The sequence below is a fragment of the Rhipicephalus microplus genome, chromosome 5 (genome assembly GCF_043290135.1).
Source record: "Rhipicephalus microplus isolate Deutch F79 chromosome 5, USDA_Rmic, whole genome shotgun sequence".
In the NCBI taxonomy this organism is placed as follows: Eukaryota; Metazoa; Arthropoda; class Arachnida; order Ixodida; family Ixodidae; genus Rhipicephalus; species Rhipicephalus microplus.
This window is the reverse complement of record NC_134704.1, coordinates 195,018,020-195,036,465: the sequence shown is the minus strand read 5'-3', so window position 1 is coordinate 195,036,465 and position 18,446 is coordinate 195,018,020. Positions and strand designations below refer to the sequence as shown.

General features: G+C 48.2%; 1 long non-coding RNA gene across 4 annotated transcripts in view; it reads left to right on the top strand.

Moving 5' to 3' along the window:
- Positions 1 to 18,446, top strand: part of LOC142818076 (uncharacterized) — a 128,462-nt gene that overhangs the window by 49,167 nt on the left and 60,849 nt on the right. For 2 of the 4 annotated variants that reach the window (XR_012895540.1, XR_012895541.1), the window contains exon 5: positions 11,702 to 11,775. The exons of 1 other annotated variant lie outside the window; for it this stretch is intronic. This is a non-coding gene — a long non-coding RNA (uncharacterized LOC142818076). Of the gene's footprint in view, positions 1 to 11,380; positions 11,776 to 18,446 lie in introns of all 4 variants that reach the window. One more of the 4 variants, XR_012895542.1, reaches the window with a different exon arrangement.

The window sequence follows — 18,446 nt, the reverse complement described above, 5'->3', positions numbered from 1 at the left end:
GCAAGGTTTGAGGCGTGATACGTGTACTGTTTCACGCCCACGGCAGCGTTGGTCTGCAGGTGGATCAATGGGCTCAACTTCATAGTTGACAGGAGATGTTTGCCGCACCACACGGTAGGGGCCATGATATTTCGACGAAAGCTTCGGGGAAAGACCGGGAGGGGTAGACGGGACCCAGAGCCAAACCAGCATTCCTGGGTTATAGCGTACAGTAGACGCAGAGGAATCGTGGTCAGTTTTCTGGCGCCATTGGTCTTGTGCGGTAAATGAGCGAGCGAGTTGACGACACTCTTCGGCATAAGCAGCTGCTTCGGAAACAGGCGTCGCTTCGGAAGCATCAGGCCTGTAAGGGAGAATGGTGTCCATGGAGCATGATGGCTCACGTCCGTACAGGAGGAAGAAAGGAGAAAAGCCAGTGGTTGTTTGTGGCGCTGAGTTGTATGCGTACGTTACAAAAGGGAGCACTTGGTCCCAATTAGTGTGGTCGTCAGAGGCGTACATGGCAAGCATATCTCCAAGGGTACGGTTAAAGCGTTCCGTCATGCCATTGGTTTGAGGATGGTATGCCGAATATTTCCGATGGACCGTGCGACATGCCTTGAGTAGCTCGTCGATGGCGTTCGAGAGAAACACGCGTCCACGATCACTCACTAATTCACGAGGTGCACCGTGTCGCAAAATGAGATGGTGAAGAAGAAAGGACGCAACGTCTTTCGCAGTGGTAGCAGGCAGCGCAGATGTTTCAGCGTAGCGGGTCAAATGATCCACGGCGACGATAATCCACCGGTTGCCTCGAAGAGAGTTGGGTAGAGGACCATAAATATCAATTCCGACGCGGTCGATTGGTCTCGCTGGGCAGGTTAAGGGTTGCAAAGGGCCAGCAGTGCTGTGAGAAGGCGTCTTGCGTCGTTGACACGTGGTGCATGACCGAACGTATTGGCGAACGTGCCGATACATGCCGCGCCAGTAGTATCTTAGACGAAGGCGAGAGTAAGTCTTAAATACTCCAGCGTGGCCACACTGGGGGTCATCGTGAAAGGCAGCGCAGATGTCCGAACGCAAATGACGAGGGATGACAAAGAGCCACCTACGGCCGTCCGTCACGTAATTGCGGCGATACAACAAGCCTTCACGGACAGCAAAGTGTCTTGCTTGACGAGAGAGGGAGCGTGAAGTCGCTTCTGACGAACTGTGAGAGAGGACGTCGAGCAAAGAATTGATCCAAGGATCCTTGCGCTGTTCGGATGGCATGTCGGTGATGGTCAACGATGACGAATCGCAAATGGCAGTTGATAAGCAGGCAAGGTCAGGAGGCAGTGGAGAACGGGATAGTGCATCGGCGTCGGAATGTCTGCGTCCTGAGCGATAAACAACACGGATATCGTATTCCTGAAGGCGTAAAGCCCAACGAGCGAGGCGGCCAGTAGGATCTTTCATGGATGCTAACCAGCATAAGGCATGGTGATCTGTGACAACATCAAACTGGCGTCCGTAAAGGTAGGTGCGAAATTTTTTTATAGCCCAAATGATAGCCAAGCACTCCTTTTCCTTGACGGAATAGTTGGACTCTGCCTTCGTTAGTGTACGGCTGGCATAGGCGACAACGTACTCGTCGCAGCCATCCTTGCGTTGAGCGAGAATGGCACCGAGGCCGACACCACTTGCATCCGTATGAATTTCAGTGGGTGCATTGGGATCGAAGTGGCGGAGAACTGGTGGAGAGGTGAGTAGCCGGCGTAGCACCGTGAATGCCTCATCGCAGTGGGAATTCCAGCCTGAGAGGTCCGCGCTACGGGAGAGAAGCTGAGTCAGAGGGGCAATTATAGAGGCAAAATTGCGAATGAAGCGCCGAAAATAGGAACACAAGCCTACAAAACTACGAAGCTCCTTTAGAGTAGTAGGCTTGGGGTACTCGGCAACGGCACGCAGTTTGGCAGGGTCTGGCGATATTCCTTCTTTTGAAACGACATGTCCGAGAATTGTGAGTTTGCGGGCGCCAAAACGACATTTCTTGAAGTTTAGTTGTAACCCGGCTGCCGTAAGGCACTGGAGAACTTGTTCCAGACGAGAAAGATGAGTTTCAAAACTCACCGAGAATACAACTATGTCGTCTAAATAGCAAAGACAGATGTGCCATTTAAGTCTCCTGAGGACACTGTCCATCATTCTTTCAAAAGTCGCAGGCGCATTGCAAAGACCAAAGGGCATTACATTAAATTCATATAAGGCGTCAGGGGTCACAAACGCCGTTTTTGGACGGTCTGGTTCAGCCATTGGCACTTGCCATTATCCAGAGCGCAGATCCAGTGAAGAGAAAAACTCCGCACCTTGAAGGCAATCCAAGGCGTCATCAATGCGTGGCAGGGGATAAACATCCTTGCGTGTGATGTTGTTTAGTCGACGATAATCCACGCAAAACCTGATGGAGCCATCCTTTTTTCGCACGAGGACCACTGGCGAAGCCCAAGGACTGTGTGAGTGCTGAATAACACCACGTTGCAGCATCTCGTCGACGTGTTGAGTGATGACGTTACGCTCAGCTTGCGAGATGCGGTAGGGGCGCTGACGAAGTGGAGTATGATGACCGGTGTCGATATGGTGAGCGACAACTGACGTGCGTCCCAAGGGAGGTTGTCCGTGGTCGAAGGAGGCGCGGAAACGGTCAAGTAGTTGAATGAGCTGATTGCGCTGGTCTTGCGTAAGGCCGGTGTCTACGCTGCGCAACAGAACGTCTTCGTCAGGTAGTGAGGGCGCGGTGCCAGCTGTGACAGCATCCACGGACATCGGTGTCGTATCAGAACGGGCATCGAAAGGAAAGATGTCATCATAAGTGTCAAGACTCCCAATGCATTCGCCATGCAATAAGGTAGCGGGACAAGGGAACGGATTGCACACGTACATGGCACTGGAGCCATCGGCAAGTGTTATGACGGCAAACGGGACGACAAGGTTCCGGCGACGAGCGCATTCTTGTGACGGCATAAATAGGGCAGTTGAATCGGAAACGGAGTCGCACAAAAGAGATACCGCGGCGACCGAAAAAGCAGAAATGACGACGTCAGCGGCGACGATCACCTTTTTGGGTGAGCGAGGAAGATCTATGAATGTCGTGCTGAATGGAAACAAAATGAGTTGAGCACGAGCGCAGTCAACAACCGCATGATTAGCGGAAAGAAAGTTCCATCCCAGGATGATTTCATGAGACGCATGCGGAAGGACGACAAATTCAACGATGTAAAGCACTCCTTGAATCACAACACGAGCAGTGCATGTGGCAGAAGGTTGGACGTGTTGCGAACTCGCTGTGCGTAAAGAAATTTCAACCAGGGGAGTCGTCACTTTGTTCAGTTTGCGGCATAACACTTCACTGATTATACAAATAGCGGCATCTGTGTCGACAAAAGCAGTTGTGGCGAAACCGTCCACAAACACGGCAATCTCGTTAGGGGGCGAAAGATGAGGCCTTGGAAATTTCGTCGGTGGCGCAGCTCTTGCCTCAGGAACTGCGACTGTTAGTTTTCCTCCTGTGCGTGGTTGGAACGGCGAAGCATGGGGGAAGGAGACCGGAGACGGGGTGAAGAAGATCGACGTCGGCTGAAGTCTGGTCGACGTGAACGGGGGTCAAGTGAATCAGGTGTCACATGCGATTCTGATTGCCGAGGTATGTTGCCAGAATGCTGCACATCATTAAAATAGAATCCACGGCGACGACAGTAGCGCGCGACATGTCCTGGAATACCGCAGTTGTAGCAAACGGGCCGGTTATCCGGAGTACGCCAAGAGTTTACAGGTGCTCGAGGTGGTGGAAAGGGCCGATTTACCGGATAAACTGAAACTGGTGACCTGTAGTAGTTGGTGGCTGGACTGTATGAAGGAAGCGGCGGTTGGGCAGGAGGTCGGCAGACGGCTTCTGCATAAGTCAGCGGTGCAGCCACTGATATTGGGGATGCGGGCGAAGGGAGAGCCTCGGCAACTTGCGTCTGAATAGCACGGCGAAGTGAGTGGTCCAGTGTCGTGGGGGTGTCGTTGATGGTGGCGACAAGAGAGAGCTGTCGAGCAACTTCCTCCCGGATGTACTGCTGAATTTGAGGCATTAACACGCTGTAGTCGGGGCCACTGCTTTTGCACTCCAATGCCGAAATATCAGCTGTTTGCGTATTAGCGCGACGTGTAGAAACTCGTTGCTTGCGCAGCTCATCGAAACTTTGACATAACTGAATCACGGCCGTGGCGGTCTGTGGGTCTTTGGCCACAAGCATATGAAAAGCATCGTCATCAATGCCTTTCATTATATTCTTTATTCTGTCAGCCTCCGTCATCCTGGAATCAACTCGCCTACAGAGGCTGATCACATCCTCAATGTAGCTCGTGAAGCTCTCACCATTTCGCTGAAATCGTCCCCGCAGTCCCAGTTCAGCACGAAGCTTACGCATAGCTGGACGACCGAAAAACAAGGTGACGGCCTCTTTGAAAACCGACCAGGTGGGGATGTCGGCTTGGTGGTTGGTGAACCATAGGTTGGCCAAACCCGTCAAGTAGAAGATGACGTGAGTCAGCTTCGCAGGGTCATCCCACTTGTTAATCGCGCTGGCATGCTCATACTCTACCAGCCAGTCCTCGACATCTTGATCTTCAGTGCCGTTGTATACTGGTGGGTCACGCAGACGAAGTACACCAGAACACATGACAGGTGGCAGCGTGGAAGAGCCTTGTGGGGGATCGGCGCGCTCGGTCATCGCGGACTGAGATGGTAGCTTACGGCTGCGGAGCTCCAGGACGTTACCCAGCACGTTTCCACCAAATGCAACGAGCAAGGTTGCGTAAAAACACAGGTTATTATTCCAGAAACGTTAGCCGCAACAAGCTGGTACAGGCAGGAACCCGGCTAGCACGAGCCACACACGGACGTCAACGTCTTCTTTCACGCTGGCACAGAGCTGGCGCCACTATGCTTCGGTACAATATATATATATATATATAAGGGAAAGAGGTGTATGCTAAGGGCTCGTTTTTCTGTGTTTTGACAAAATATTAATGAGATATAACAGACAATAATGCCAAGAAATGTATAGGGGAAGTTATTAGAACAAATGTTGTGTACACAAGAAGAAAAAAAAGTGCGTGAAAAAATAAACAGCCGTGAGCGGCAATCAAACCTACGACCTTTGAATAACGCGTTCGATGCTCTAACCATTGAGCAATCCCAGCGGCCTTTCCCCAACCCATTTTTTTAGGTTTCTATGTGAAATTAAACGGGGGAGTGTCAGTCAGCGCTATCTGTAGCCAAGCAGCGCGTGTGGAGCACCATTTTATGAACCCGTGTGGCGTCACATAGCACGTGAACTTAATACGTAATAAGTTCATGTGTTACGTGACACCACACAGGCTCATAAAATGGTGTTCCATACTCGCCGCTTGGCTACAGATGGCACTGACTGACACTCCCACGTTTGAAATAATTGAATATTAAATATTTTAAATTATTAGGTATATTAAACATTAAAATAAATATAATAATATCAGGAAAAGTGGGTTGGGGGAAGGCCGCTGTGATAGCTCAGGGGTTAGAGCATCGAACGCGTTATTCGAAAGTCGTAGGTTCAATTGCTGCTCACGGTTGGTTATTTTTTCACCCACTTTTCTTTCTTCTTATTTACATCACATTTCTTCTAATAACTTCCCCTATACATTCCTTGGCATTATTGTCTGCTAGATATCAATAATATTGCGTCAAAACACGGAAAAACGAGCCCTTAGGTATACACCTCTTCCCCTTATTTATTAATGACGGTCTCGTACTGGCAGACTTGGTGTCATTAGGTTGTATACGAGAGACTATTGGTCAGCGGCCCACTCGTAATAAGTTCACGTGCTACGTGACGCCACACAGGCTCATAAAATGGTGTTCCACACTCGCCACTTGGCTACAGATGGCACTGTCTGACACTCCCACATTCAAATTCACATATAATAAACCCAAGAAAAGTGGGTTAGAGCATCAAGCGCGTTATTCGAAGGTCGTAGGTTCGATTCAAGGTCACAGCTGGTTATTTTTTTACTCAATTTTCTTTTGTCTTGTTTACATTGCATTTGTTATAATAACTTCCCCTATACATTCCTTGGCATTATTGTCTGTTAGATCATATATATATATATATATATATATATATAGACATATATATATATATATTGCTACATGTAGGCTATTGCAGTGCAAATTGTCAATGCGGGCGTGTGTGCTCGACGAAGAGTATGAAGGTCGCTTGCTGCTCACCGGCCAGCGCTGCAACCTCACTTGCAAATATATTTCAAATATATACTTGCAACATATTCACTCGTTACTCACGTAACATATTTGGTGGAGGTGAGACGTTCCCTGTTCTCACTACGCAGCTATGCAGTGGTCGCATTCTCCAATTTCCCCCCGTGGCTTCCACTGGCAACCCGTTGCTTTCTCCGGCTGCGACTTCTCAGACAACCTTTGTCATGGTCCCTACAACCCGTGATGCCGGGACATTCTCTGCGCAACCTGGCCTCGATATCGACTGCTGGCTTCGCCTGTATGAATGAGTCAGTCAAACTCACCGCTGGGACCGTACCATGATGCTCGCTAATGATATCCTCTACTTGGACGAAACCTTGACAAGAAAACACTCTGCCAAACTTCTCTTGTCCAGCACCGCATCAACACTGGTGATGCTACTCCCATTCACCTTCCACCGTATCGCGTGTCTGCATTGGAGCGCCAGATTATTCGAGCCGAAGTGAACAAGATGTTAAGCGAACTCACAAGCTGGGACACGTTCAAGGAGAAGCTAGATGACATCTTTGGGGACCCGACCGGTCGCCACACAGCTGCACGGCAGGAGCTGGCTAACCATGACCAGTCGCCAACTGAATCGTATGTGTCCTACATACAGGAAGTTCTCGCTCTTTGCCGGAATGTCGATAAGGCGAAATCTGAAGTGCACAAGGTTGGTGACGCTTTTAAGGGAATAGCGGACGATGCTCTCAATTTGCTGGTCTGCACCAACCTATCGACTATCGACCCCATCATTTAGGAATGCCGCCGTTTTGAAACAGCAAAACGTCGTCGGGTTCTCCCTCCGTGTTCTCGTTTGCCCAACACGGCGGGTACATCTTCCTGCTCTGATTCCACTGCCACACCACCTTTTGACCAGGGTGTCACGCGTATCATTCGACGGGAACCTAAAGCAGCAAATCCAGCGCTGCTCCAGCCCTCTCCTTTCAAACATGCTACAATACCGACAACTCCTGCGGTCTCTGTTATTCAGGCGGTCGTACGGACTCTCTCGCTGGATTTCGTGCCAACCGGTGGTGCCCTCGCGATCTCCGAACACAGTGCAGCTCTGGCCAGCTGGGATTGCCCTACGCCATCTCCTGACGCCGAAAAGAGCTCTCGTCGAGTGGTGCACCATCCAGGGACTCTTGTGACCGTGTCCATCTTTCCTAGCTCCTCTGTACTTTCATCACTCGCTGTCCCTTCGCGTCGTTCTCTCTTTCCTCTCTCTACAAGTACGTTTTAATCCTATCCTTTCAATCCCTACTTACCCTACTTGTCAGCAACGGTTGAGGTGTTTCACTCTGATGCAAACAATTACGGGGCACACTTTTCTCTTCTTTCTTTCAAAGAATCACATAAGGAGGCGGTCGTACGAGAAGAAGTTGCCAACCTCGGGTGCCCTGTCACCTGCTCCTTCTCTCGCCCCTCCTCCAGACCAATGCCCATCAATGCATCCAGACGTGACCAATTTGTTCTTCCTCAATCTCGAACCCCAAATAATGGCGGACTGCCGACGACAAACCGATCTGCTTCCATTGCCACCGCGCTGGAGATGTCTCCCGCTACTGCCGTGCCTCCTGGACGCCACCACATAGGAACCTGTCTTGCGCACCTTATCGCCCATACAAAGATCTTCGCCGATATTCGCCCAGCCGTAAGAATTCTGCTTTTGACGCACCTAACAGCCGCCTTCCTGCTCGTTCTCTGTCCCCTCAACGCCGTCGTTTTCGTCGCCCTAGCCACGCCGCCATCCCTCGCCACCCAACCTTCCATCGTACCCGACAAAAGACTAGAACTTGCCGCTCCTGGCGGTAGTGCTACATCATTTCCGTCCGAACCGAACCCTCCATTGACACTTCCTACGAACAAGAGCCTTATATATGTACACGTGGATGGCATTTCTATAACGACACTAGTCGATACTGGCGCTGACGTGTCCATAATGAGTGTTAATCTTTCCCGCTGCTAAATTATGAAAGGTACTGACGCTTACTGCTACAGAAGCTGTACGTGTCGTCGATGGTGGAACAGTTTCTGCCATCGGAATGTGTATGGATCGCATAAGCATCGCCAACCGCTACGTTTCTGTTCTATTCATGGTGCTTCATAACTGTCCTCATGACCCCTTCATAGGGATTTACTTCCTGTCATCCCATTCTGCACTGATAGACTGTTCCGCTGGTACCCTTTGCTTATGCCTTCCTCTTCAGCCGGATATTCAACTTGAACTTCAACGTGACTTCTGTGCCACAGATTTCTTCCACTTACCGCCTAAAGCCCTCACTATCACCGAATTCGCCACGACCTCACCCGTATTGAATGAGGATTAAATCGTCACGCCGATTCCTGATGTCCTACTAGCCCGTGACGTCACCATCCCTCACTGTGGCGTAAGTGTAGCCACCAACCGGATACATCTACCCGTCATGAATTTCGGCTTCACGAGGCAAGTCCTCACTCAAGGCATCTTACTGGCCACGTTGCGGTCCTTTGCCGATGACCACGTAACCAATTTTCGAGCCGAAGTTTGCACTAATATCCCTTGTTCCCCATAAGATGCCACACTCCTCGACATGTCAATACGTGGCATGATTACCCCTGCCCTATTGCAAAAACCAGCGCCTCTGGTACCATCGTCCAGTGCCCTGCCTGATTATGGGCCCAGTAGGGATGGATGAATAGATGAATTGATACGGCTGTACTTTTTGATCGGGTGGTGGCTCACGCCACTAAGCCGTAATACTTAGTTAACCATTAACTAGATTTTTTTCCTTTAAATAGTGAGTTTGAGGACTCGTTATTTGCAGTGAAGGGTTTAATTTTCACTCGCGCCTTGAATTCAGCCACCAATCAGATAACCTCTTTCTAGTTATTCTACCTGCTTAAATTCTATTGGAGGCACTGGTACATGAGCTGGGAGGTGCTGGTACCAGCGCTTCCAAGTGCAGGTACTGGGACGCTGGAGTGACAGCGTCTATGTACTCTGCACAAAATGGCTTCACAGGATTAAATCTGGGGTGCCCATTGGGCATAAATAAATATATAAGTAAAATAGCGCGCATACACAATGAAAATAAAAAAAACTTGAAAATTAAACAAAAAAAATAAGATGCTTCTTGACGGGATTTGAACTCGCTACTTCCTGATTTTGAACTGAGTACGCTATTCACCCTCCACGCCAGAATATAAATGTTGGGTTGTGAAAGGACTATTTATTCGAAGAAGCGCCGTTTAGCTTTATGTTTTCAAGTCGCACAGTCTAGACTGACATTATATTTCTTTCCAAATAACAATGGCGTCTTGATTCGACAGTGACGACCAGCTTCCGGGCACTGAATGACGTGCGGATATTAGCACGAGCGCAAAGTTTTTTGAAGCATCCACATCTTAACTCTGAAAAATCTCAAATTGACTGGAGGAGCAGCCGCAGATTGTCAGCTCTTGCTGCCGATAGCTTTTTCCTTTGATAGTCGGTATGCGCACTTCTTACTGGTCAATATGTACAGATAACTTTAATGACTTGTTCGGTAAATATCCGCGCTCACGAGTCAATATTGAGTTTTTTCGTGCAAGCAACAATGTAGCAGTACACACACGGCCTGCCAGATTACATATTTGCAGTTATATTTATACTTGAAATTAGGAACCGCCGAAGAAATGACTAATGCAATCCACTGAAAAAAGTATGCTAGTATGACAGCCCTCTTTTCTGTCCTTGTTTTTCGCGTCCGTAGTTACGAAGTAGCTACTCCTAGGTTGCGCTGTTCCTACATTCAGTATGTTAGTTCACTAACGTCTACCAAATTACCAACTAAAAATTGCGTGTTCTTGCATGCGAGTATGAGGGGTACCGGATCCTGCGCTTGGAAGGATTCTTTCGGTGACAGCCTACGTTGCTGAAAGCACAGCACATCGATCGTCACCGCTCCTTGTGCGGGCCCAGCACGTGCGGATACATGGTCGATTGAGGCTCAGGAATGTCTAAACTGTATTTTACAGTCATTCTTACACTTTAGAATTGTGCCCACATAAAGTACAGCACCGGCAACATGTACACCGACGCGGCTGGCTCGATAGGCCTTGCTGGAACGGGGCACTTGGTAAGGAAGCTCTCGAAGCAGCTGAGCTGTGATGCTTGAAGTGTCTGCATTTTAGCTTTGCAACATTTCTAACTATTATCTAAACCGTACCTGAAGCAAGTGGAAGGTCAATCAATCCGTAAATGCATTTACGGATTGCCGATGCCGAGTGACAGCCCTATTTGTGGCCTCCGCTGGCAGTGTACAGCGGGCGTGCAAGTGTACAGTTATATGCAGCTATACCAATACCAACAATTTAAAAAACACCCATAAAGATACCAATGCCATCCACTGAAAACGTATGCCAGGGAGCCCGTTCACGAAAGCGTACCAAATACCAACTGAAAATTGCGTGTTGTTACATAGCAGTAAGAGAAGTACCGGCTAAGTGCAGCTGGCAGCTTTCGGTGACAGCCTGCGTAGCTGAAAACATGACGTTCGATCGTCAGCGTCGTGCGAACATTGACACTAAGAAAATGATTGATTTTGGTTCATGGATGTCTAAACTATACTTTACAGTTATTCTCACACTTTAAAGGTTTGTGTGCACGAAGCAAGAAGCGCCGGTAACATATATACCAATGCGGCCGGCACGACAGGTTGAATGCTCGCTGGGCCGGGCGCTGGGTAAGACCGCTTTTGACGCGGTGAGTTGAGATTTTGAATATTCTGCATTTGAGCTTCGTAACATTTTTAACCCCCGTATTCACAAATGCTCCTCGACTCGACTCTTCACTCGAAACACTCCTTGAGTGGCGTTTGCCAAATCACAAACCACGCTTCACTTGAAACGCTTCCTTAATTTCAGAAAATCTCGAGTATTTCCTCGAGATTGTCAAGGAAGCGATCGAGCTATCTGTATTCATCTCTCGAGTGAGGTTTCTGCGCCAACATGGCGTCCGTGGCCCCTCTCGTCTCATTTTTACTGCGTTTCTCGATCAATTAGGCTGCCACCACCGTGTTCATTCCGCAGTGACGGTACGCGTTTACTGTGCAGCTGTCTTCGAACGGTTCGGCAACTGCAACTGTGGCGCCGGGACAGGGGTACGTGGTGTCAAGATGACTGCTCGCCAGTGTCGTGATGTGTTGTGTTCCGTGCATGAGCCAGTGGATTACCTGCCCTCGGGTGTGCGTATACTCGCCGTTCGAGTGCTTCAAGACTTATTGCGGACATCAGTGCTTTGAAGTGTTTCGATAAAGCTTGCACACCACATCAGTTCAATCATGGCGCGAAAGCTTGACAAGCAAGTGGAAAGGAAATGTAATAGCCAACTTTCATACACTGCATTCACCGTACTTATAGTGGCTTTCTCTCCAGTGAATTCGGCTACTCCAGACGAAGTTTACAGCGAAGCATACCTCCGTTAGACGACCACCTGCAACAATGAGAAGGTAAGTTCTCCTGTGTTTTTTTTGCATTTTTTTCTGCTTCGGTCAGATCACTATTGGAGGCAGTTCATGAAACGGAAAACACAATACAATTGGGCGCAGTGAGTGTGCTGCTGTTGCTACTACGTGTGAAACATAGCTTCCATATACAGTGTCTATGCAGCTCACAATACCAATGAACAACCAAGCCCACCTATAGGGGATCAAGCAGAGGGTCATGCTCTGTGAAACCTGCATGTACGCAAGAATGCATTGAGTATCGTATAAAAACGCAAACATATGAAATAGATATACAGCAGATACATAATGAGATTGTTTTTTATTGAACCCCCACCCCAGAAGAAGAATTGCTGGCTATGCCACTGATTCATGCAATTAGATAATAAAATTTATAACCATATGCCTGGTCAGCTGCCCAAGTGCCTGAGCCAAACATGTGCCGAAATAGTCAAAGCTCAATACTTCAACCATGTCTCTGAACGCAAGAAATACTAATGAATGTGTGCACTGCTGGAAGTATAGAAAAATGCGGTTTTGTGTCCAAGCTATTACGTTTTTGTAATAATATTTCTTGCCTTTTTTGCGCAAGGGACCAGCTCCCGACAGAAAAACACAGAGTAAAGGCCTCCTAAAATGTGCCGTATTAGCAATACATTTCAGAGTTTGCACGACTGTATACAAAAGCACAAAAACTACCGTGAATCCATGCAGCTGCACTGCACCAGGTACGATATCGTGCCTACTTCCTCGATTTTCATTTATGATGTTCTCAGAGCTCATACTTTATCTTTACAGTGTGTAAAATGCATATGTTTGATCGATGAACACTTTTCAGTTGCATTGTTGTGTTTGTCCCGTTGCTCTTCATCAGCCACAGGCAATAAAGGTTCATTTGCCATTCACAACTTCTGTTTTGTTAATTTATCAATACATATTATCTTCGTGTTTGTCATTTCTTGATGAGACAGGACTGCAGAAACCTCTCCTCTGATTCTACAGGAAAGAAGCTCTAGAAAATTCAAAACTTGTTTTATATAAAGAAGCACCACTCCTCTCCCACGGAACTTAGATGGCGTGGTTTAAACGGGTAGACATGCTAATGATACAGCAATAGCGGATATTTTATTTACAAGGGTTCTGACCAGATGTATCCGCGATGACTGCAATACTCTTGAGCATTTTTCACCGCTTTGTTTCACTGGTCTTCAATAAATCAGCAGAGTAAGATAGGCTGCTTTTTTACGACACCTTGGGTTCTCCGAGGTGTTCAGACCCCACAGGATTGTTTTTTAAACAAGGCACCGCCAAAAGGAAGACGTGGCTTTACTTTTATGATTTCCAAATTAATAAAACATCTCCTATTAATTTTCAGGGCCGAGTCTTTGAAATAGAGCACAGACATCACGATCCTTTTCAACAGCTATTCCCAGCAATTAAATTCTGCAAATAAAAGCCAAAACAATAGTGCGAAGGTCATTCATGCACTAATGACTGTGCTTCTGAACTTGCCGAAGAAGGAGACGGGAAAAAAATATTAAGGCATTGCCACTGTGAGAACTTGGAGACGTAAGCTACACACGCTTAAAGGTTACGTGGCGCCGCTCGTCTCATCTGTCAAATTAGACGCATCCACAAATGCAGGGCGAATAGAAGAACAATGAAAAAAACAAAAACTGATTACTCCGGCATTCTTGGAAGTTTGAAATGCTAAAAATGACAGACAGACAGACACACATCAATCCCTGTTAACCGATTATATATGCTGCTAAATAGAGAAAACAACTTAAAATGTATTTTTTTGCCAATTGTCAAAGAAAGGCACACGATAGCTTTCCTTAACTTGCATAGCAGTCTAATTCAAACGCTCAGCTACGAGTATAACATGCATAGTTTTAAACGCTACCCTGGTATAACCTTAAATAGCAGTTGGGAGCATTGTCTTCCCAATTTCCTGTTATACACAGAGGAACAACTACGAAAGCGCCAGGTTGAAATTCGTAGTAAATGAGAAAAATGAACATTGCACAGGCCCCTGAAATTAGGACCTGTGCCCGTACTCCCGTAGCGAGAACGAATTTACGTACGAGTAATCCTTATACATAATTCGGTGGTGAATTCTAAAAGCACATCAATATATTGTGATACAAAGTAAAAGTTACTCACGATCCACCTCGTTATCCATTCGGTGCCTACCTTTGTGATCAAAAGGCTCTCAGTAAAGCGAAAGTAAACGAAGAAACAAACCATCCGTTGTGCTTCCTGTCATCGCTCACGTAGTTCATTAGTCACCGCGGCGTAAGTACGGTCTCAAACGACACACACGCAGACACTACAGTGTATATAAATTGTATATAATAGACGCATGCGAAACAAAATAAACAAAGCAGGCAGACACGTTTAGCAGCAGACAAAACGCCATCAGCTGTTCGTTCAGCGGCCCGGGTGCGACTGTTGCCAGACTTGAAGCGGGGGTTCCGCTAACTGAACCAGCACAAGGCCTGAGAAAACCACGCTACCACTCTAAATTCGTGCATTTTGCTGTAATGTCAATTTATAAAAAATAACTAGGGAAATCGTTCTTTTACTGAGCAGAAATATGCAATTCTTAACCACAATTACGAATACTCTCTTTATCAGGCCCTTTTTTCGGCTCATGCAGTTCACTCGAGAGAAGAGAGCATTTCCAAGGCCTGCCTTGGCTAAGGAAGTGTGGAGGAGCGTTCGTGAAACGCAGTGGCCCCTTGAGTAGATGAGCATGCTCCGCCTTGACTTCGTCAAGTCGAGGGGAGCCCTTAAGTGAAGGAGCGTTTATGAATAGGGGCATAAGTCTTACCTACAGTAAATAGAAGGATAAGCATGGCCAGACATACATTTATGTAGTGTGGAGGAATCGAACGATAGCTTTTTTTTTCTCGCCTCTTCTGGGAAACCTTGCGAAGCGATCGAGAGAGCTCATTTACGTTTCGTCACCTTTGCGGCAGAAACAATTTTCTGTTTCTGTTAGGAGTGCAGCGCCAGGCTTACAAACTCTGTAACTTGGAATTGTTACAGCAATACACGGATGATGCGAATATGACCGGTATACGCAGGGGCATATGCATAATTGATGTGATACGTACGTGGCCGCAAAAATTACGTATGCTCGGTATCTCTTAGGGTAGCATCTCTCCGGACCATTGAATCAAGCGTTTTATATTTAACGACACCGAAACATACCACGGTACACGCTACAATAACGTACACGCAGCGCTGGTAGAAACAGTGCTTGTTCCAGTATTCACCAGCGCTTGCCAGCGAAAATTTCAGCGCTTCCAGCACTTCGCAATGCTCACCAGCATCACAGCAGTTGAGTCAGTGCCACTATCAGTGCAACACAGCCTTTTCTCAGTGCGGCCAGCAAAGTGCCAGCGAAGCGTCAGTGAAGCGCCAGCGATTACAAGCGTGCACCATTATCTCCAGCATTACCAGTACCAAAAACGTACTGACATCACGCTGTTTTTGCAATCTGCGCCCCCCCTCCGCGCAATCAGCCACCATCATTCGCCTTTTAGCTTCCTACCGTGACATCTTCGACCTTGACAATAGACTACTCGGCCAAACTTCTCTTGTCCAGCACCGCATCAACACTGGGGAGGCTACTCCCATTCACCGTCGACCGTATCGCATGTCCGCACCGAAGCGCCGATTATTCAAGCTGAAGTGAACAAGATGTTAAATAAAGGCATTACTGAGCCCTCATCAACCCCATGGGCATCAGCCGTCGTCCTGGTTAAAAAGAAGGACAACGCATTGTGTTTCTGCATCGATTATCGGCATCTATATCAAATTAGGAAAACGGACGTGTATCCTTTGACTCGAATTGATGACGCTCCCGATTGTCTCCACGGCACGCTACTTTTCGTCCACCAACCTTCGCTCGGCGTATTGGCAGATTGCCGTGGATGATAAAGACAGAAAAAGACCGCCTTCGTCACCCCCGATGACCTGTGCCAATTGAAGGTTATGCCCTGCGGTCTTTGCAACGCGCCAGCCACGTTCGAACGTATGATGAACTCTCTGCTACACGGGTTCAGATGGTCAACATGCCTTTGTTACCTAGACGACGTCCTCATATTTTCCCCTTCTTTTGATACCCACCTTGAGCGTCTTTCGGCCATTCTCGAGGTCTTCCGCAATGCTGGCCTTCAATTGAACTCCTCGAAGCGTCACTTCGGCCGCCAATAGATTACAGTGTTGGGCCACCTTCTCGATGCTTTTGGTGTGCGTCCGCACCCCGAGAAAATTTGCGCCGTGACCAGTTTTCCACTACCCTGATACACCAAATATTTCCGGAGCTTTGTGGGACTCAGGTTCTACTTCAGGTGGTTTGTGAAAGACTTTGATGAAATCACCTAACCACTTACCGATATTCTTAAGAAAGGCGTCCATTTTCATGAGGATCCACTCAAGCTGCAACATTTTGTCGCCTCATCACACTTTTGACGACGCCCGCTATCCTGGCCCACTTTGACCCATCCACCCAAAGTGAGGGCCGAACGGATGCCAGTGACCACGCTATCGGAGCCGCTCTCGCCCAACACCAACTGGGACTGCGTTATAGCGTTTACTAGCCGCCTGCTTACACCTGCAGAGCACAACTGTTTGATCAAGGAGCGAGAATGCCTTGCTCTTGTCAGGGTAGTCTCAATGTTCCGTCCATATTTATCAGGCACAGTTCTGCGTCGTCGCGAACGACCATGCGCTCTGATAGCTTTCACCCTTGAGAGATCACACAGGTCGACTTGGTCACTGGGCTCTGCGACTGAAAGAATACACCTTTGCTGTGACATACAACTCTGGACGACTGCACCATTACGCCGATTGCCTTTCTCGCTATCCAATTAGTGAACCAGCAGACGTACCTGACAACGATGCCTGCGTGTGCTCGATTTCCCAACTGACCTACATAGCCGACGAGCAACGCCGTAATGCCCCTGAAATATGGTCTATCATCGAGCTCCTTGACTCTTCTTTATCTAACCAATCTTATAATGCGTCCTTAATCCAGAATGGAGCATTTTACCGGTATAACTTCCACCCAGACGGCCCATCTCTGCTGCTTGCTATATCCAAACACCTCTGCTCGGCTGCACTCCGCGAACTTCACGACTTTTCTACTGCCGGTCACCTCGGCGTGTCCCGCACATACGACCGCATTCGCTGTCGCTTCCACTTGCCAAGTCTCGCATGCTCCGTAAGAAGATACGTTGCGGCGTGGGAGGAATGTCAGCGCCGAAAAACACCGTTGATGCTTCTGGCTACGTGCCTTCAGCCTCGACATTCCTTCTGAATCTTTCTTTCGCGTCAGCGTGGAGTTACTTGGCCCTTTTCACCTGTCTTCTGCTGGCAATAGGAGGATAGCTGTGGGCACTGACTACGCCACACGCTACGCCATCACACGCGCCCTTCCGAAAAGTTGCGCCACGGTCGTCGCGGATTTTTTTCTACACGACGTGATCTTGCAACATGGTGTTCTACGCCAGCTTGACACGGACCGAGGCCGCACATTTTTATCGCGAATCATAGCGGAAATCCTACGCTCATGTGCGACGCGCCATAGGCTCACTACGTCATACTATCCGCAAACAAATGACCTCATGGAGCGCCTCAACGAAACATGCTTTCAAAGTACGTGTCCTGAGACCACTCCGACTGGGACCTTGACCTACCATATGTGACATTTGCGTACAATTCATCTAGCCATGATGCAGCTGGTTACTCCCCATTTTTTCTGTTGTTCGGCCGCGGGCTAACACTGCCCCTCGATACAGTCAATCCGTTGCCACCAGCTCCGACACCAGAATATGCCCTCGATGCCATCAGCCGGGCCGCCCATGCACGTGAGGCCGCTCGTGCTCGCCTTCTGACCTCCCGAAAAAAACCAACGACGTCGATACGATCAACGACACCGCGATGTGCACTTCTCGCCCCGTTCGTTGCTTCTGCTGTGATCTCCGACCAAGCACGTTGGCTTGTTTAACTGTTCATTCCGTACACATGGCCATACAACGTTCTTCGTGCAGTGACTCCGGCACTTATGAAATTTGTTTTGTTTTGTTTTGTTTCCCTGGGGTGATGGCTCATACCCACTCAATCATTGCACTGATACACTGCAATGATTCAACTTTCAGGAGAATTTCATATAACGATTCCACCCCAGATTTTCAACAAATTCTATTATTTCTCTCCCCCCCCTTTTTTATTTTTTTAACATTGCGCCAAATTAATTTCGCAGTCAAAACACAGTAATCATATTCCCCTAATCTTGAAAATCTATAAGTATTTACTTGCATTAACCACCGGCTTCTTGGCCAATCCCCCTTAGTAGGTGAGAGCCACAAAAGAAAGGAACAAGCAAGCAAGCAAGCAAGAGCCAGCCACGACTGACGCATCGTCCCAGAGACTGCTACACGGTGGTTTAATAAATCCCACAGTACTTGTGACTCATCGTGACAATATAGACGGCCCATTTCGGCTGCTTGCTATACTCCAACACCTCCGCTCAGCTGTACTCCACAAACTTCACGACGCTCCTACTGTCGGTCAGCTCTGCGTGTCGCCCACATACGACCGGGTTCTCTGTTGCTTCTTTTCCAGTTCGCGCGCACTCTGTCAGAGGGTGCGTCGTGGCGTGT